A 20,908-nucleotide genomic window follows, 5' to 3' on the forward strand; every position below is an offset into this window, starting at 1 on the left:
ATTGTATTAATGGGCGATGGGTTGATGATACAAGAGGGAAGTTTTGTAAAAGCAACAGGAAGAATTGCTCAGATACCCGTGAGTGAGGCTTACTTGGGTCGTGTTGTAAATGCTCTGGCTAAACCTATTGATGGGAAAGGCGAAATTATAGCTTCCGAATCTCGCTTAATTGAATCTCCTGCTCCAAGTATAATTTCCAGGCGTTCCGTATACGAACCTCTTCAAACAGGGCTTATTGCTATCGATTCGATGATCCCTATAGGGCGCGGTCAGCGAGAGTTAATTATTGGGGACAGACAGACTGGCAAAACAGCAGTAGCCACAGATACAATTCTCAATCAAAAAGGGCAAGGTGTAATATGTGTTTATGTAGCTATCGGTCAAAGAGCATCCTCCGTAGCTCAAGTAGTAACTACTTTCCATGAGGAGGGGGCTATGGAATACACTATTGTAGTAGCTGAAATGGCGGATTCACCTGCTACATTACAATACCTCGCTCCTTATACGGGAGCAGCCCTGGCTGAGTATTTTATGTACCGCGAACGGCATACTTTAATAATTTATGATGATCTCTCCAAACAGGCACAAGCTTATCGCCAAATGTCCCTTCTATTAAGAAGACCTCCCGGCCGTGAGGCTTATCCAGGGGATGTTTTTTATTTGCATTCACGCCTTTTAGAAAGAGCCGCTAAATTAAATTCTCTTTTAGGCGAAGGAAGTATGACCGCTTTACCAATAGTTGAGACTCAATCTGGAGACGTTTCCGCCTATATTCCTACTAATGTAATCTCCATTACAGATGGACAAATATTCTTATCTGCGGATCTATTCAATGCCGGAATTCGACCCGCTATTAATGTGGGTATTTCTGTTTCCAGAGTAGGATCCGCGGCTCAAATTAAAGCCATGAAACAAGTAGCTGGCAAATCAAAATTGGAACTAGCGCAATTCGCAGAGTTACAAGCCTTTGCACAATTCGCCTCTGCTCTCGATAAAACAAGTCAGAATCAATTGGCAAGGGGTCGACGATTAAGGGAATTGCTTAAACAATCCCAGGCAAATCCTCTCCCAGTGGAAGAGCAGATAGCTACTATTTATACCGGAACAAGAGGATATCTTGATTCGTTAGAAATTGAACAGGTAAATAAATTTCTGGATGAGTTACGTAAACATCTAAAAGATACTAAACCTCAATTCCAAGAAATTATATCTTCTAGCAAGACATTCACCGAGCAAGCGGAAATCCTTTTGAAGGAAGCTATTCAGGAACAGCTGGAACGGTTTTCTCTTCAGTAACAAATAAATTTTGCATGTCTACTCTTGTTAGTAGAATAGGAATCGTTGAGAAAGCTTTTTCATTTGAATCATGCAAAAAAGTTTTCTTTGTTTTTAGTTTAGTATAGTTATTTAAAGAATAGATAGAAATAAGATTGCGTCCAATAGGATTTGAACCTATACCAAAGGTTTAGAAGACCTCTGTCCTATCCATTAGACAATGGACGCTTTTCTTTCATATTTTATTCTTTCTTTTATTTTTTTGCTTCTTCCGAGAAAAAACTGTTAGACCAAAACTCTTTTAGGAAATCAAAAAATCCAGATACAAATGCATGATGTATATATTATATCATGCATATATCATAAAGAAGGAGTATGGAGCCGGTAGTGGGAATCGAACCCGCAACCCCAAGGTTATGAGCCTTATGAGCTACCAAACTGCTCTATACTCTTAAACTAAAGAGGGGTAACTAGTGGATAAAAGAGGGTTGGATACGCCCCTCTACCAATATCTATACAAATAGAATAGTCCATTTATACAGAATGGTAAAGAGGGCTCCTCTATGATTATCAATTCCAGAAATCCATACAAATACGAAAGGGTATTTTATCCTTACCAACTGGATCTTGTTGCACCCGGTAACAAACACTCATAAACCATTTCTCGAAGTACGTGTCCGGATAGCCCAAAATGTCGATAGTTAGCTCTAGGTCTTCCGGTCAAAAAACAACGTCGATGAAGGCGTGTAGGTGCACTATTACGCGGTAGGGATTGCAATTTTTCTCGCATTTTCGTTTTTTCACTCAAACTCAAGGGAGAAACTTTGCTTCTTATCTTTTTTTTTAAAGATTGACGAATCAAATGATATTTCTGTTCTAATTTCTGCCGCTTCTTCTCCCTCTGAATCAAACTTTTTTTTGCCATAATGTGTCGTTGCTATTATTACCAAGTATACGGTTCTAATCCTAGATGGAAAAATAAATAGAAAAAGAAATCTAAAAAGGCAGATCCTCCCTCTCTATCAAGAGTAATGAACTAGGTGCTGATACAGTACAAAAAAACAAACTAAATTAACCAAACTTGCCTGATGTTGAGGCAATCAAGAAAGCTGCATAAGTGAATATATAACCCACGGAAAAGTGAGCTAATCCAACCAATCTTGCTTGCACAATGGAAAGAGCCACGGGCTTATCTCTCCAGCGAATTAAATTAGCTAAAGGTGTGCGTTCATGAGCCCATGCTAAAGTCTCAATTAATTCCTGCCAATACCCCCGCCAGGAAATTAAGAACATAAATCCAGTAGCCCAAACAAGATGTCCAAATAAGAACATCCACGCCCATACCGATAAACTATTCATCCCAAAAGGATTATATCCATTGATAAGTTGTGAAGAGTTTAACCATAGGTAATCTCTTAACCATCCCATCAAATAAGTGGAGGATTCATTAAATTGTGAAACGTTGCCCTGCCATAATGTGATATGTTTCCAATGCCAATAAAAAGTAACCCACCCAATGGTATTTAACATCCAGAAAACTGCCAAATAAAATGCGTCCCAAGCAGAAATATCACAAGTACCGCCGCGCCCTGGGCCGTCACAAGGAAAACTATATCCAAAATCCTTTTTATCTGGCATTAATTTGGAACCGCGTGCATCTAAAGCGCCCTTTACTAAAATCAATGTAGTTGTATGCAAACCTAGAGCAATAGCATGATGAACCAAGAAATCCCCAGGTCCTATTGTTAAGAAAAGCGAATTACTATTCTCATTAACAGCATTCAACCATCCGGGCAACCATAGGCTTCGACCCGCATTGAAAGCGGGGCCATTCGTTGAAGATAAGAGTATATCGAACCCATATGTCGTCTTGCCATGAGCAGATTGTATCCATTGGGCAAATATAGGTTCGATCAAGATTTGCTTTTCTGGAGTACCAAAAGCAAGCATGACGTCGTTATGAACATAAAGGCCCAAGGTATGGAATCCTAGAAAGAGGCTAGCCCAACTTAAATGAGATATGATAGCTTCTTTATGGTCTAACATTCTTGCCAATACATTATCCTCATTCTGTTCCGGATTGTAATCCCTAATGAAAAAAATAGCTCCATGAGCAAAAGCCCCTGTCATGATGAACCCTGCAATATATTGGTGATGAGTATATAAAGCAGCTTGAGTAGTAAAGTCTTGTGCTATGAATGCATAAGGAGGTAAAGAGTACATATGTTGAGCTACTAAGGAAGTAATAACCCCTAAAGAAGCTAGAGCAAGACCTAACTGAAAATGAATCGAATTGTTGATTGTGTCATAAAGGCCCTTATGCCCACGCCCTAATCGACCCCCCGGAGGAGTATGCGCTTCTAAAAGATCTTTAATACTGTGCCCAATTCCGAAGTTAGTTCGATACATGTGACCGGCAATGAGAAAAATAAATGCAATAGCTAAATGATGGTGAGCCATATCGGTCAGCCACAAACTTTGCGTTTGTGGGTGGAATCCCCCAAGAAGAGTTAGAATGGCAGTTCCCGCTCCTTGAGCGGTACCAAATAAATGATTACTCGAATCAGGGTTTTGGGCATAAAGATTCCATTGACCCGTCAAAAGGGGTCCCAACCCCTGGGGATAGGGTAATACATCTAAGAAATTATTCCATCGAACGTACTCCCCCCTGGATGCGGGAATAGCAACATGAACTAAATGTCCTGTCCAAGCCAAAGAACTTACCCCGAAAAGTCCTGACAAATGATGATTGAGACGAGATTCCGCGTTTTTGAACCACGAAAGGCTTGGTTTCCATTTGGGTTGTAGATGTAACCAACCCGCTATTAAGGACAGCGTAGAAAGAAATAATAGAAAAAGAGCTCCAGTATAAAGATCCTCATTGGTGCGTAATCCTATTGTATACCACCACTGATAAACTCCAGAATAAGCAATATTCACTGGACCAGCAGCACCTCCTCGAGTAAAGGCTTCCACAGCGGGTTGACCAAAATGAGGATCCCAAATCGCATGAGCAATAGGTCTTACGTGTAAAGGATCCTGTATCCATGATTCAAAATTTCCTTGCCAAGCTACATGAAACAGATTTCCGGACGTCCATAGAAAGATTATTGCTAATTGCCCAAAGTGAGAAGCAAAAATGTTCTGATAAAGACGTTCTTCAGTAATATCATCATGACTTTCGAAATCATGTGCGGTAGCAATACCAAACCAAATACGACGAGTAGTGGGGTCCTGAGCTAAGCCTTGGCTAAACCTGGGAAATCTTAATTCCATAATGCCTTTCAAATCCTCCTAGCCACTATCCTACTGCAATAATTCTCGCTAAGAAGAATGCCCATGTCGTGGCAATTCCACCCAGAAGGTAATGGGTTACTCCTACAGCGCGTCCTTGTATAATGCTCAAGGCTCTAGGCTGAGTAGCAGGAGCAACTTTTAATTTGTTATGAGCCCAAACGATAGATTCAATGAGTTCTTGCCAATAACCACGGCCGCTGAATAAAAACATTAAACTGAAGGCCCAGACAAAATGAGCACCTAAGAAAAAAAGACCATATGCAGATAATGAAGAACCATAAGACTGAATGACTTGCGATGCCTGTGCCCACAAGAAATCTCGAAGCCACCCATTAATCGTAATGGAACTCTGTGCAAAGTTTCCCCCTGTAATATGAGTTACCACCCCTTGATCACTTATAGTACCCCAAACATCCGACTGCATTTTCCAACTGAAATGGAAAATGACTACCGAAATTGCATTGTACATCCAGAATAAACCTAAGAAAACATGATCCCAGGCGGATACTTGACATGTTCCCCCTCGGCCAGGCCCATCGCAAGGAAAGCGAAAACCTAGATTTGCTTTATCGGGTATCAAACGGGAACTCCGAGCAAATAAAACACCTTTCAAAAGTATTAATACAGTCACATGTATGGTAAATGCATGAATGTGATGGACTAAAAAATCTGCGGTTCCTAATGGAATAGGTAACAAAGCCACTTTGCCACCTACTGCTACTAACTCGCCGCCTCCCCACGTTAAGCTAGTACTTGTTGTTGCACCAGGAGCTGTTACGCCAGGCGCAGTAGCATGGATATTTTGTACCCATTGAGCAAAGATAGGTTGTAATTGTATGGCAGTATCCGAAAACATATCTTGTGGACGGCCTAAAGCACTCATGGTATCATTATGAATGTACAAGCCAAAACTGTGAAAACCTAGAAATATACATACCCAGTTAAGGTGGGATATGATTGCATCGCGGTGTCTAAGGACGCGATCTAATAGATCGTTGTATCGAGTAGTTGGATCATAGTCTCTTACCATAAAAATTGCTGCATGTGCAGCAGCACCGACTATTAGAAATCCGCCAATCCACATGTGGTGTGTGAACAAGGAAAGTTGTGTACCATAGTCAGTAGCTAGGTATGGATAGGGAGGCATAGAATACATATGATGAGCTACAACAATGGTTGTAGAGCCTAGCATAGCTAGGTTAAGAGATAATTGAGCATGCCATGACGTTGTTAAGATTTCATAAAGACCCTTATGGCCTTGTCCTGTAAATGGGCCCTTGTGAGCCTCCAAAATATCTTTAAGTCCATGGCCAATACCCCAATTGGTCCTATACATATGACCTGCGATTAGGAAAAGAATAGCAATAGCTAAATGATGGTGCGCAATATCGGTCAGCCAGAGACCACCGGTTACTGGATCTAGTCCTCCGCGAAAAGTCAGAAATTCTGCGTATTTGGACCAATTTAAAGTGAAAAAAGGGGTTGCTCCTTCGGCAAAACTAGGATAAAGTTGAGCCAAAAGGTCCCGATTCAAGATAAATTCATGAGGAAGTGGTATCTCTTTAGGATCCACCCCAGCGTCAAGAAATTGGTTAATTGGTAAAGATACATGAATTTGGTGCCCCGCCCAAGAAAGAGACCCAAGTCCTAATAATCCCGCTAAGTGGTGATTCAACATGGATTCTACATCTTGGAACCAGGCCAATTTGGGAGCGGCTTTGTGATAATGGAACCAACCAGCAAAAAGCATTAACGCTGCAAAAATCAATGCACCAATTGCAGTACAATAGAGTTGTAATTCACTAGTTATTCCAGATGCTCGCCAAAGCTGAAAAAAACCAGAGGTTATTTGGATTCCTCGGAAACCCCCGCCTACATCACCATTCAATATTTCTTGCCCTACTATAGGCCAAACTACCTGAGCACTGGGTCCAATGTGAGTAGGATCACTTAGCCATGCTTCATAATTGGAAAAACGGGCGCCATGAAAGTACATGCCACTCAACCAAAGAAAGATAATGGAAAGTTGCCCGAAATGAGCACTAAAGACTTTTCGAGAAATCTCCTCCAAATCACCAGTATGACTATCGAAATCGTGAGCATCAGCATGTAGGTTCCAGATCCAAGTGGTAGTATCAGGGCCCTTAGCTAGTGTTCTTGAGAAATGGCCGGGTCTGGCCCATTCCTCAAAAGATGTTTTTACAGGATCCCTATCCACAACAATTTTTACTTCTGGTTCCGGCGAACGAATAATCATTAAGTCCTCCTCTTTCCGGACAAGACATACAAAGAGACCCGCCAACTGTCTTTTTAGTGAATCTTTGAAAGATATATATTTTGAAAGATAGATTTTGAAAGATAGATTTTGAAAGATAGATATTGTGATTAGTTCTTTTCTTTACTATCTACCATCCTTCTATTTTTTTTTAGTTATTCACTGGAGCAATTATATATTGAAGTCAATCCGAGGCAAGTGTTCGGGTCTATTATGACATAAAGATTAGGTGCCTAACGGACATTGTTTATCTTGAAAAACAAATATTTCTCGACGTAAGAAAAAAATCTTTTTTATTTTTAATTTAAGAAACTAGTGTATTTTTTTTTGAGGGCATAAGCTCCTATCTATATCTACTTTCCTTGAGCATAATATAGGGTTTTTTATTTGATTCTAAATTCCAAGATAACTCATTAGAATTATTAATAAGATGGTCCTAATAATTAGCAATATTTAGATTGCCCCCTCTTTTTATTCAGTTTATTACTTCTATTCTAGACCCTATCCCTATGGTTTATTCTTATGAAATATCATATAAAATAGAAGGTATAAGAAATGGATATAATGAAATTCTTGATTCGATCTTACGACCTAATTTATTTGATTAATGGATCAACAACCAAACCACCCATTTTATGAAAAAGAAGGAGCATGGTCTTATTCAAATTCAAAGCGCTTCGTAATCTTCAACCAGTTCTGTGCTTCAATATAATTTCCCGGAGTAAGCGCTATAGCTTGTTTCCAATATTCAGCAGCTTGATCAAACCAAGCTTCCGCAATTTCCGAATCACCCTGTAGAATGGCCTGTTCTCCTCGGTCGGAATAGGAAGTTCCTTCCCTTAGAACCGTACTTGAGAGTTTCCTACCTCATACGGCTCAGAAATTGCTATCTGAATTTCCCCTATCTTAACTGAATTCGATTTATCAAAAATCGATCCAATTTGTTCTTGGGTTAAGCAGAAGAAATTAATTACCTAAGTTTCAAACCCTAATTTTTATCAATAATCAGTTTGATCTTTTTTCCCACCTTCAGAAGAATGAAGCATAGATAGATATAGAGCCTTCGTTCAAATTTTCTGAAAGGTAACTATCCCGTTTTCATATATGAAATCTCTATAGAATCCTTGAAAAAGACTTTTTTCCATAAGAAAGAAAAAAGAACTTACTATCTTTGGGATCTGATACTACACCGCTGCTTAATCCCTTAGTGGATCGGCTCTATTACATAAGCGGATTCCTAAATTTTGCCCCATATCATGGGATAAGTAAGCAGTTTTTTTTAGTTGTATCGACCCAGTCGCTCACTAATTGATCTTTACGGTGCTTTCTCTATCAATTTGAGAAACTTTATCCATAGAGTAGTAGTATAGGCCATACTTTCTTCGTTTTTTGATTCTCGTGAAGTGTCCTTCCTTCCTACAGCTGATAGGGAAAAATCGTTGTTTTTACGATCCCTATGTAGAAAGCCCTTTTTTCTAGTATTTACTAGAAAATTTGATCCTCTCTTTTTTTTTTTCTTTCTATAGTGGAGATAGTCGCACGTAATGACAGATCACGGCCATATTATTAAAAGCTTGCGGTAAGAAGGGGTTTCGTTCTAGTGCCCGGAAATAATATTCCAAAGCCTTTGTATGCTCTCCATTGCTTGTGTGTATAAGGCCTATGTTATAGAGTATATAACTTCGATCATAGGGATCGATTTCTAGTCGCGTAGCTTCATAATAATTTTGCAAAGCTTCCGCATAATTTCCTTCGGATTGAGCCAACATCCGTTACGGTCGTTCATTCTATTCAAAAAATCTCCGTTCCAAAACCGTACATGAGGTTTTCATCTCATACGGCTCCTCCCTTCTGTACATAATAGTACTAAGCGAAATAATCTATAGAATCAAAATAGAATTAGTCCCGTCTCATTATGAACCGAAAGGGGCTGGTATTTTTCCAAGAAATCTCTAGCCAACCTTCCCACAAGAGGTTTTTCTTAACACCAATGAATTCTATTAATGCTAGAGGAAAACGATAGCTCCAATAATTTCTTTGTTCTCAACGCCTCCTATTTAGAGGAATTAGCTACTTCAACGATCTTTGATGGTTATAGGGGTATCCAAAGTACAAACCTGATGGTTGTTTGTTATCCCAACCATTCTTCCCAGCCCTGATACCGATCAGGAAAGGGGTAATTTCTAACAAAGTTTTTCTCTTGTTGATTCCTATTTCTAGGTGTAGTGCTTTTCTCCCCTATGCTGCCTACGGATACTAATAGAGTAGGATTGGCCTGTAATCCATACCATACCATATCCTGTAGGTGTAACCTTTCGCTCAATACTCAAATCTACAATTGAAGTATCTGAAGCCGCATCAATCGAGGATACACGACGGAAGGAATTGTTAGTTCGCCTCACCTTCCCGAAGCGTGGGTTTGTTTGCTTTACAAATTTGGTTCTCTCTATGCCAACCCCCTCTCTTTTTCGTAAGACTGAGGTATAGGTAGGGCTAAAAAAAAGCAAAAAAAAAGAGTCAAATCGCACCATCTCTATAATAAGTAAATGCCTTTTTTTCTCCTGAGGTTGTCGGAATTATTCGCAATAAAATATTGGCTACAATTGAGGAGGTCTTATCAATGAAATTTCCATTTACACGGGATCTAGGCATAATTCCCAACCCATTCTATATAGAATTGTTTTCATTCCTTCACAAAATAACATAAAAACAAACACATTCGATTCTTATAATTATAAATAGATTGATCCATATGCTCTACTCTAAATCCATATGCTTTAAATGGATAAGAGAGATAGAGATATGGATTTTCCGCTCAGCTCAAATTGTATCCTTTTCCTTCTGCTTGGACACGAAGAGATATGAAATATTTGACTAAGACTGGATTTCATTCCACTTTGCTATTTCTGAACAACAACTTATGTTATCAACTATTTCGTGTTTTCAAAGTTATTAATTGTCTCATACCCTATTTTTGATTTCGATAGTATGGTGTAGCGTATCTTATGCAAACGGAATTCTAAGGTTTCTTTATTTTATTATGCAATAAGAAGAATTCTTCCATTTTCTTTTTCTTTAGTTGCGGGAAAACCCAAATTAAAACTTTTTTTTTATAGCGAGCGCAATTTCTAGTAAAAAATCCTGTATCCTTCCACTTAGATCAAAAGGAATTTTTCCAATAGAACTATGGAACCCCCGAGTGGTTGCGGTTGTACCTGTACTGCAGGAATAAGAAAACTCGCTATTCACTCAGTTTATTTTCCATAATAAGTTATGTAGGAGAGATGGCCGAGCGGTTCAAGGCGTAGCATTGGAACTGCTATGTAGACTTTTGTTTACCGAGGGTTCGAATCCCTCTCTTTCCGTTTTTCTTAATTCATCAACGTTAAGGATCACAATGTATCAAATCAAATAACAATTTTTTCCAGCAATAATATCTTATATTATCTTATTTTGATTTAATAGAAATTAGAAATTCTCTATAGCAAATTACTGTGGTATGTAAAATACACATAGAGGAAAAAAGAAAAAAGGATCCTAATCCTAGGGTTAATCAATTTTAGCTAGTTGATGGGAAAATACAAATTAATGGTAATGGTCTTAGGGCGATTTAGTTCGGGGAAAGGGGAAGGGGAAGAAAATTCTATGAACCTTTCCTTTTTTCGTTAAGTTCAAGTCTGACGAGAGTAATATTCTACAACTAACAACTCATTTATTTTGAGACCGACCCACTTCCTATCTAGGATTTTATTTACTAGTCCTTTATATTCCAACGTGTCAATCGCCAAATGCTTTGGCAATTTCCCCGGGTCCGATGAAGCAATATAATTTTGAACCAGACCTTTTGATCTTTGGTTATCTTTCGTAGTAATAATATCTCGGGGTTTGCAACGAAAACTTGGTATATTGACTATACGACCATTAACTAAAATATGTCTATGGTTGACTAATTGGCGGGCCCCAGGAATGGTTGAAGCCATACCCAATCGAAAAAGGATATTATCCAAACGCATTTCAAGTAATTGTAGTAAAACCTGGCCTGTTGACCTTTTTGCTTTTCCAGCGATATGTACATATCTAAGTAATTGTCGTTCTGTCAGACCATAATGAAAACGCAATTTCTGTTTTTCTTGAAGACGAATACGATATTGCTCCTTTTTCCCAGAATTGAATTTTTTTTTAAGATTACTTCCGGATTTAGGTGTTTTTCTAGTGAGTCCTGGTAAAGCTCCCAGACGGCGTATTTTTTTTAAACGAGGTCCTCGATAACGGGACATGAAGACTCCTTTTTTTATTTTATTGAAATTTCATTTTACACAATTAATTTCATTGTATTTACATTACAGAATACATCGAAATTAAAACTGAATTAAACTACAGGATAAACAGAGTAAAATCAACTAAAGTACCCAAAAAAATGGAATTTCATCAAAATCTTTATTTTTTGTATATATATTATTTATTTTATTGTTTTGTATCTAGCAAAATTGTAAGGTAAAAAACATAAAAGATCCTGGATTCTCCATTTAATTCGGAAAAAAAGAGATTCTTGTTCGTAGAACATCGATAGAGAAAAAAAAAAGCCGACTATCGGATTTGAACCGATGACCCTCGCATTACAAATGCGATGCTCTAACCTCTGAGCTAAGTGGGCTTACATAACGGAAATAGTGTAACAAATAGAAATAGGTATAGTATAGGAAATCCGTAAAATCTCAGATATTAGTTATTAATCTTAGCTATTAACTAGTTCTAAATTTGAAGTTATACTTATAAAAATAAAAAAATACTAAAACTTCTTAAAGATAAAGTTAGCTTGATATGCTTAACTATAGGATATTAAAAAATAAAATTATAGAATTTATTGGTATTTTCATTTGATCATTATAGACTTTATTATTTGTTAATAATTTGAGGATTAATATTTCACTAAGGGGAACATAGAGTCAGAGTAAATAAAATTGCTAATTCTGATTAGAAAAAAAGAATAAATATCAAGCGTTATAGTATAATTTTGAATACTATAAAAAAGTAAGACGGGAGGTGGGGGAGATAAAAACTTTTGGATATATTGATTCGGATTGAATTGCAAATACATCAAGGATAGAATCAATTCAATTCTGAATTGCAATAAGCAAGCGAGGTCTCTCAAATAGAGTCGAACTGAACTGCTAGACTACGTTGAGTGATGAACTCAATGATTCAAAAAAAAAACTAAGAGATGGATGAAATTACACAAGGAATCCTGGTCTCAAAGAAGAGGGAAATGGGGATATGGCGAAATCGGTAGACGCTACGGACTTGATTGTATTGAGCCTTGGTATGGAAACCTGCTAAGTGGTAACTTCCAAATTCAGAGAAACCCTGGAATTAAAAAAGGGCAATCCTGAGCCAAATCCGTGTTTTGAGAAAACAAGGGGTTCTCGAACTAGAATACAAAGGAAAAGGATAGGTGCAGAGACTCAATGGAAGCTGTTCTAACGAATCGAGTTAATTACGTTGTGTTGTTAGTGGAATTCCTTCTAATTCTAAATTAGAGAAAGAGGGGTTTTATACCTTATACATTTAATAAACACGTATAGATACTGACATAGCAAACGATTAATCACAGAACTCATATTATATTATAATTATAATATAGGTTCTTTATCTTTTTTAAAAATGAAATTAGAAATGATAATGATTATGAAATAAAAAACTCATATCATAATTTTTTTTTTTCATTATTGTGAATCCACTCCAATCGAATATTGAATAATCAAATTCTTCAATTCAAATTCAAAGTTTTCGAGATCTTTAAAAAAGTGGATTAATCGGACGAGGACAAAGAGAGAGTCCCATTCTACATGTCAATACTGACAACAATGAAATTTCTAGTAAAAGGAAAATCCGTCGACTTTATAAGTTGTGAGGGTTCAAGTCCCTCTATCCCCAAATCCTCTTTTATTCCCTAACTATACTATATTATTATTATTTATCCTCTTTTTTTTCTTTTTATCAATGCAATGGGTTTAAGATTCATTAGCTTTCTCATTCTACTCTTTCACAAAGGAATGCGAAGAGAACTCAATGGATCTTATCCTATTCATTGAATAGATTTCTTTTTTATTAGAGTATCGGCAAGAAATCTTGGTTATTCACTCTATTTTTAAGTTTTATTTAAGTAAACCATGCACAATGCATAGGACTACCCCCCCATTTTCAAATTTTAAATTTGAAATACTTTAATTAATTTTTAGTCCTTTTAATTGACATAGATACAAATACTCTACTAGGATGATGCACAAGAAAAGGTCAGGATAGCTCAGTTGGTAGAGCAGAGGACTGAAAATCCTCGTGTCACCAGTTCAAATCTGGTTCCTGGCAGAGAAAAAAAAAAGATCCACCGAATAGGTATTGATCCAAATACCTCGAGATGGATTGTGATACATATTCATTAATAATATTTATTCATCTAAGTGGATAAATCTATAATATAAATATAGAGGCACTTCTTTTTAAAGAAGTTTTAAAATATATCTTTTCTTTATGATAAAGAAGGGGGTGAGATTCCCCTTTATTTTTTTGCGTTTCTTAATTTTGTATTCCGCTATTCCGACGAATATTTTTTTAGTCTTGCTTATCTTTATCTTATCTTATTTTCCTAGTTGTGCTAAGTAATGTGCGCGGTACAAAGTTCCTGGTAGAGAACTTCTTTGAGTCATCCTATTTTTCTGTTCATATGAAGGAAATTAATATGCGATTTTCAAAATAGGGGAATCCAAATGAAACCCTTTTTTTGCTCAGGAATGCTTTTGTATAATTAGGAATTAATTATAAATAGGTATTCCGTTTCATCTAGGAAAAGAACCTAAAAATATTCCTTGACTTGAATAAAATCTGGAGTTGTGTTGTATAAGTGAGCATGAATTTCTTATCATTCAATGAGCATCTTGTATTTCATAAAAATTGGGGGTTATATAATCCTTACGTAAGGGCCAGCCTATCCAACTTTCAGGCATTAGGATACGTTTAAGGCGCGGATGATTATCATAAGAGATTCCCACCATATCATAAGATTCGCGTTCTTGAAAATCGGCACTTCTCCAAATCCAGAAGACAGACGGAATTCTAGGATTATCCTTTTGGGCAAAGACTTTTATGCAGACTTCTTCTGGATTATCTATACCATATTGTATTCTCGTAAGATGATACACGCTAGCTAAAGATCCACCGGGTGCTACATCATAAGCACATTGGGAGCGTAAATAATTGTAACCATATACATATAAAATGACAGCAATGGAATCCCAATCCCCTGCTTTTATTTGTAAAGTCTCTATTCCTCGGTGATTCAAAGCCCAAAGATCTATGAACCACCTCATGTTTGACTAGCCAATTAGATAACCAACCCTGCTGCATTGTCTTCATCTCTCCCTCTTTGTATAATATTTCACATTTCGGATGCAAGTTTGAAAGATTGCCCTGCTTTTTATTTTTCTACACAAAAGAGCCCCCCCCCCTCTCCTAATTCACTAATTTGTAGGAAGGTACTGAACTTTTGGATTTGAAAAAGTTTCAGAAGATATATCTAATGTAGATGGTGATTGATAGAGCAATTCTTGCTCATAAGTTCCTGTATGAGTACTGCGCCTAACATAAAGCTTGTGACTGGTAGTAAAATCATCTATTTTTATTTTGAGATAGAGTTCGATCCTCAACTATTTCTCGCGATATCTTCTTACGAAGTTTTGTTAGGGCATCTATAACTGCCTCCGGTTTAGGTGGGCAGCCCGGCAAGTAGACATCCACAGGAATTAACTTATCAACTCCCGAACAGTACTATAGGAATCCGTACTGAACATTCCCCCTGTAATAGTACAGGCTCCCCATAGCAATTGACGTATTTTGGTTCAGGCATTTGCTCGTATAATCTCACTAAAGAGGGAGCCATTTTCATTGTTACCGTACCGGCTGTTAAATTAGGTCTGCTTGCCTAGGACTTGATCTTGGTACCAATCCATAACGATCAAGTCGAATCGTGAGCCTATTAATGAAGCAAATTCAATGAAACAACAACTGGTACCGTATAGAAGGGGCCCATAAACTGGAGAGTCTTGACCAATTCGAAAGATCATTTGGTGTAGTTGAAATAACAGAATTGGAACTTGTTTGGTCAAGTAAGGGAAACTCAATCAAATTCATAACTGTCTCAATAGAATCTTTTCCTTCTTTTTTTTTGTCTAAATATTCAGTTAAGACCATTCCAAGGCTCCTTTTCGCCATGCATAAACTAAACCAACAACTAAGATAAGCACGAAAATCAAAGCTTCGATAAAAACGGATACACCCAATACGTCGAAACTCATTGCCCAAGGGTATAGAAAGACGGTTTCCACATCAAAAACAACAAAAACGAGCGCAAACATATAATAGCGTATTCGGAATTGTACCAAGCCCCTCCCATGGGTTCTATACCCGATTCATAACTAGAAAGCTTCTCTGGTCCTTCACTAACCGGGGCTAAAAGTCCTGAAATCGAAAATGCCAAAATAGGAATAAGGCTTGCTATTATTAGAAATGTCCAAAAAATATCATATTCGTGAAGCAGAAACATAATGTACTCCCATTAATGTGGAATAGGCGGAACTTAAATTAGTCAATTCAATTCAGCATTGTCAATTTATCCAGAACTTCTCTCTTTTCCTCGGTGAAACAAGAATCTTTTTTGTTCAAACAAAAGCGCTTAGTTTAGCCTTTGTTTCCTCTGTGCTGCATCTTCTTTAAAGATTCATCCAATGGAATCCCAACTCCCTTTCTTTTGGATTTCCATTCTATTTAGATATGGTGTATGTAGATCTAATTCTTATATAAAGAAAACTTTCTCGTTTCACTTTGTCTCGCTTTCTCTAGAATCTCTAGAAAAAGAATAGCTCTATCCTTTATTTAATATTTAATAATAAAATAATAAGAGACTATTAAATAAAAATGAGAATACTACTAAATTAGAACCTAATTAAGATAGTAGGACTAATCTATGCAGTATAATTAATGAGAAGTAATACTATAAAATAAAAATAAAGAACTCTATTTCAGAACTATGAGACAGAATATTCTGTTTTCTTATTTACTCTTTACTTTATTTTTTCTATTTAAAGTTGATCAATTTACATAATGTATCTATGAAACAAAGTAATAAATATACTTAAAACAAAGTAGGAATTCGCAAAATGGATAAAATCATTGCAGTTATTATAGGGAAGTCTAGAGATATCCTATTTGAAGGAGGACGGGATTCAAATCAGGGAAAGGATCCTTTCTTCTATTGATTTGATAGAAATTCGTTTTTCTTTTCCTGTCTGTATGATTTTGATTTTCGATGAATGAGCCTTTGGTAATGCTTTTATCTCTATTCTATGTCGCAGGCGCCTATCCAGTCTATAAACAAATACTAATGAGAAAATGAAAAACTATACTAAACTAAAGAAAACATAGGATAGAGATCCTAAAATCTAAAAAAGGGCATATTAGGGCTATACGGATTCGAACCGTAGACCTTCTCGGTAAAACAGATCAAACGGATTATTATCGAAATGATTTGAACTGTTTCAAAGACCCAACATGCATTTTTTTGCATTGGGCTCTTTCATAAACTGATTTAAAGATCAGTTAGTCCACCATAGTTTTTCTTTACGGAAAGATAATGAGATGGCTCCCTGTGCTCTGATTGATTTTTTGTATTATGATCTATCTAGGAGCAATACCAAAGTGTTTCAAAGGAGGATTACCTTGACTTAGGTCTGCCTCCGGTCTAAATTAAATCAACCTAAGTGAAATGGAGTCTCTATCGTTCCACTGCAAGAGTTAACTATGAGACTTCATACACCTTAAAGTTCATAGAACGAAAAGAAGTTTTTTGGAGGCCCTTATCCTCATTACGCCTAGCATTTAGTGGGCTGGATATTTACCTTATCAACTAGCAATCCATAAGGGTTCTATTTGATTAGGCACCTGAATTGGCACCTGAATCGGACTGAACCGACTGTTTTGTCAGGCTACTGTTCTCCTATTCTCTCGAATCTATGAAGTAAGACATTGATTTTGCAATAAGATCGATTATGTTCATTGCATAATAAGCTCCTTGAAAAGCATTGGCGCACGTGTAAACGAGTTGCTCTACCGAACTGAGCTATAGCCCTTATCACAGATATCTTAACTTATAGATAATTTCTTGTCAAGATGAATATTTTCTAATGCCAGAGGATACCCCTTTGATCTGTATCTGTTTAGTATTTAGTTTAGTATTTAGTATATAACAGACCAATAACAGAGCGGTATTGCTTAGAAAAGGGATTCAATATATAATCGATCGAAGTAATGGGTCTTCCTTTGTGGTGATAAATTGCCTACTTAACTCAGTGGTTAGAGTATTGCTTTCATACGGCGGGAGTCATTGGTTCAAATCCAATAGTAGGTAAGTAGGTAGAAAAATTACTAGATAGCATTGGACTTACTTCGCTTCACTATCTAATAACTTTTTCTACCCCTCTTCCCTTTTTCTTTGTATCAACTATAAACCACTGGATTGTCTTCAATTGGATGGGGGAATCCAATTGACAGCCTCGATTCGTATCCTAGCTCGTCTGAGAGCGAGCTTCGCTTCAACCAAATCTTTCGTACGCCTCAGCTTTACTCAAGTTAGCTTCGGCTATTTCAAGTGCCTTTTGAGCTTCTTCCGGATCAATATCAATTACCCAGTTCCGCATCATTTCCTAAAATGATGATCTCATTATTAACTATTCTCGCAAAAACCGCTCCACAGAACCGCTGTTAACCATTGGTCGTTGAGGAGGCGTATTCTCAAAGGACCCATATCTACTGCTGTGTTAATGGGGGCGTGGTTTGGTAATACGCCAATTTGGCCACTATTAGTGGATAAAATGATTTCTTTCACTTCACAATCCCAATAATTCGCTTAGGAGTCAGTACATAAAGATTTAATTTCATTTCTTCGATTGTTCTCCTCTTCTAAGGTTATAGCTTTCGTGCTAGCTTCATCGATGTTACCCACCAAATAAAAAGCCTGTTCAGGTAGGGCCGTCTAATTCTCCGGAAAGGATTAGTTGAAATCCCCTAATAGTTTCCGCAAGAGCAACATACTTTCCTGGAGAACCAGTAAAAACTTCTGCCACAAAGAACGGTTGTGATAAGAAACGCTCAATTTTTCTTGCTCTTGCTACAGTTAAACGATCCTCTTCCGATAATTCATCCAAGCCAAGAATTGCGATAATGTCCTGAAGTTCTTTGTAACGTTGTAAAGTTTCCTTAACTCTTTGCGCAGTTTCATAATGTTCGTTGCCAACGATCCGAGGCTGTAACATAGTCGAGGTTGAATCTAAAGGATCTACTGCTGGATAAATACCCTTGGAAGCTAATCCTCTGGAAAGTACGGTAGTAGCATCCAAATGTGCAAATGTTGTGGCAGGGGCAGGGTCGGTCAAATCGTCTGCAGGTACATAAACTGCTTGAATCGAAGTTATAGATCCCTTTTTAGTAGAAGCAATTCTTTCTTGCAAAGAACCCATTTCTGTACTAAGAGTAGGTTGATAACCCACTGCGGAGGGCATTCTCCCTAATAAAGCGGATACCTCTGATCCTGCTTGAACAAAACGAAAGATATTATCGATAAATAAAAGCACGTCTTGCTTATTAACATCTCGGAAATATTCCGCCATAGTTAGGGCAGTTAAACCAACTCTCATACGAGCTCCCGGTGGTTCATTCATTTGGCCATAGACTAGAGCTACCTTTGATTCCTCAATATTTTTTTCATTAATTACTCCGGATTCCTTCATTTCCATATAAAGATCATTTCCTTCACGAGTCCGTTCCCCTACTCCACCGAATACGGATACGCCCCCATGAGCTTTAGCAATGTTATTGATTAATTCCATGATCAGTACTGTTTTACCTACTCCAGCCCCCCCAAATAGTCCTATTTTTCCTCCACGTCGATAAGGAGCTAAAAGATCGACGACCTTAATACCTGTTTCAAAGATGGATAATTTCGTATCTAACTCGATAAAGGCAGGCGCAGATCTATGAATAGGGAACGTTGCACTACTATCTACAGGACCCAAATTGTCAACAGGCTCCCCAAGAACGTTGAAAATTCGTCCGAGAGTAGCTCCACCGACCGGAACACTGAGAGGAGCTCCCGTGTCAATCACTTCCATTCCTCTCCATCAACCCGTCCGTAGCACTCATAGCTACAGCTCTAACTCGATTATTTCCTAATAATTGTTGTACCTCACAAGTCACATTAATTTGCTTATCGGCAGTGTCTCTACTCTGGACTACCAAAGCGTTATAATATAAGGTAACTTGCCTGGGGGAAAAGTGACATCCAGCACGGGTCCAATAATTTGATCGATACGACCTGTACTTTTTTCTTCAATTGTGGAAACCCCGGGAGGAGAAGTAGTAGGATTGGTTCTCATAATTATCACATAATTAAAAAAAAGGAATTTGTCGAAATTTTTCTTTTTTATTGTTGAATAATGCCAAATCAAATCAAAAAAAATCCAAAAGTAAAAAGGAAATGAATTAGTTAATTCAATAAGAGAGAAAAGGGGACCAGGACTTGATTTCGTTGCCCAAGCGAATCCCATTCAATCGTTTACTCATGGAATGAGTCCGTTGGAAAGTTCAATCAATCTTTTTTTCATATACATACATTTTGCCTTTTGTGGAGGATCTGTGCCTACTCTACTTTCCTATCTAGGACTTCGATATACAAAATATATACTACTGTGAAGCATAGATTGCTGTCAACAAAGAATTTTATTAGTATTTAGTTAGGTATTTGCATTCAAAATAAGAAAAGAGAACTATTAAGAACTTGTAAAATAAGGATTAGGAATTAATTTGGGTTGCGCTATATCTATCAAAGAGTATACAATAATTTATGGATTTGGTAAATCAAATCCATGTTTAATAACGAACCGTGTTAACTTACCATAACAACAACTCAATTCCTATCGAATTCCTATAGTGGAATTCCTAAAGGATAGAACATACACAGGGTGTACGCATTATATATGAATGAAACATATTCATTAACCTAAGCATGCCCTCAATTTTCTTTAATGAGTTGATATTATATTAATTGAATATCCTTTTTTTTTGTTTTACGAGATTTTTTCTAAAGTTTCATTTACGCCTAATTAACATCGAGTAGACCCTGTTATTGTGAGAATTCTTAATTCAAGAGTTATAGGGAGGGACTTATGTCACCACAAACAGAAACTAAAGCAGGTGTTGGATTTCAAGCTGGTGTTAAAGATTATAAATTGACTTACTACACCCCAGAGTATGAAACTAAGGATACTGATATCTTGGCAGCATTCCGAGTAAGTCCTCAGCCTGGGGTTCCGCCCGAAGAAGCAGGGGCTGCAGTAGCTGCCGAATCTTCTACTGGTACATGGACAACTGTTTGGACTGATGGACTTACCAGTCTTGATCGTTACAAAGGACGATGCTATCACATCGAGCCTGTTGCTGGGGAAGACAACCAATGGATCTGTTATGTAGCTTATCCATTAGACCCTATTTGAAGAGGGTTCCGTTACTAACATGTTTACTTCCATTGTAGGTAACGTATTTGGTTTCAAAGCCCTACGTGCTCTACGTTTGGAGGATCTACGAATTCCCCCTACTTATTCAAAAACTTTCCAAGGCCCGCCTCATGGGTATCCAAGTTGAAAGAGATAAGTTGAACAAGTATGGTCGTCCTTTATTGGGATGTACTATTAAACCAAAATTGGGATTATCCGCAAAAATTATGGTAGAGCGTGTTATGAGTGTCTACGTGGTGGACTTGATTTTACCAAAGATGATGAAAACGTAAACTCACAACCATTTATGCGCTGGAGAGACCGTTTTGTCTTTTGTGCCGAAGCTATTTATAAATCACAGGCCGAAACCGGTGGAAATCAAGGGGCATTACTTGAATGCGACTGCGGGTACATGTGAAGAAATGATTAAGAGAGCTGTATTTGCAAGAGAATTAGGGGTTCCTAT

General features: G+C 37.4%; 4 non-coding genes across 4 annotated transcripts; 2 read left to right on the forward strand and 2 right to left on the reverse strand.

Annotated features, from left to right (window-relative positions):
* Window positions 1-1,431: 1,431 nt before the first annotated feature.
* Window positions 1,432-1,503, reverse strand: TRNAR-UCU (transfer RNA arginine (anticodon UCU)). Its single transcript has one exon. It is a non-coding gene; the product is annotated as a tRNA-Arg (tRNA).
* An 8,622-nt stretch (window positions 1,504-10,125) lies between these two features.
* On the forward strand, window positions 10,126-10,212 carry TRNAS-GGA (transfer RNA serine (anticodon GGA)). Its single transcript has one exon. It is a non-coding gene; the product is annotated as a tRNA-Ser (tRNA).
* A 1,216-nt stretch (window positions 10,213-11,428) lies between these two features.
* TRNAT-UGU (transfer RNA threonine (anticodon UGU)) lies at window positions 11,429-11,501 on the reverse strand. Its single transcript has one exon. It is a non-coding gene; the product is annotated as a tRNA-Thr (tRNA).
* A 1,639-nt stretch (window positions 11,502-13,140) lies between these two features.
* TRNAF-GAA (transfer RNA phenylalanine (anticodon GAA)) lies at window positions 13,141-13,213 on the forward strand. The gene has a single exon. It is a non-coding gene; the product is annotated as a tRNA-Phe (tRNA).
* The last annotated feature ends 7,695 nt before the right edge of the window (window positions 13,214-20,908 follow it).

The sequence above is a fragment of the Aegilops tauschii genome, unplaced genomic scaffold (assembly GCF_002575655.3).
Source record: "Aegilops tauschii subsp. strangulata cultivar AL8/78 unplaced genomic scaffold, Aet v6.0 ptg000447l_obj, whole genome shotgun sequence".
Taxonomy (NCBI): Eukaryota; Viridiplantae; Streptophyta; class Magnoliopsida; order Poales; family Poaceae; genus Aegilops; species Aegilops tauschii.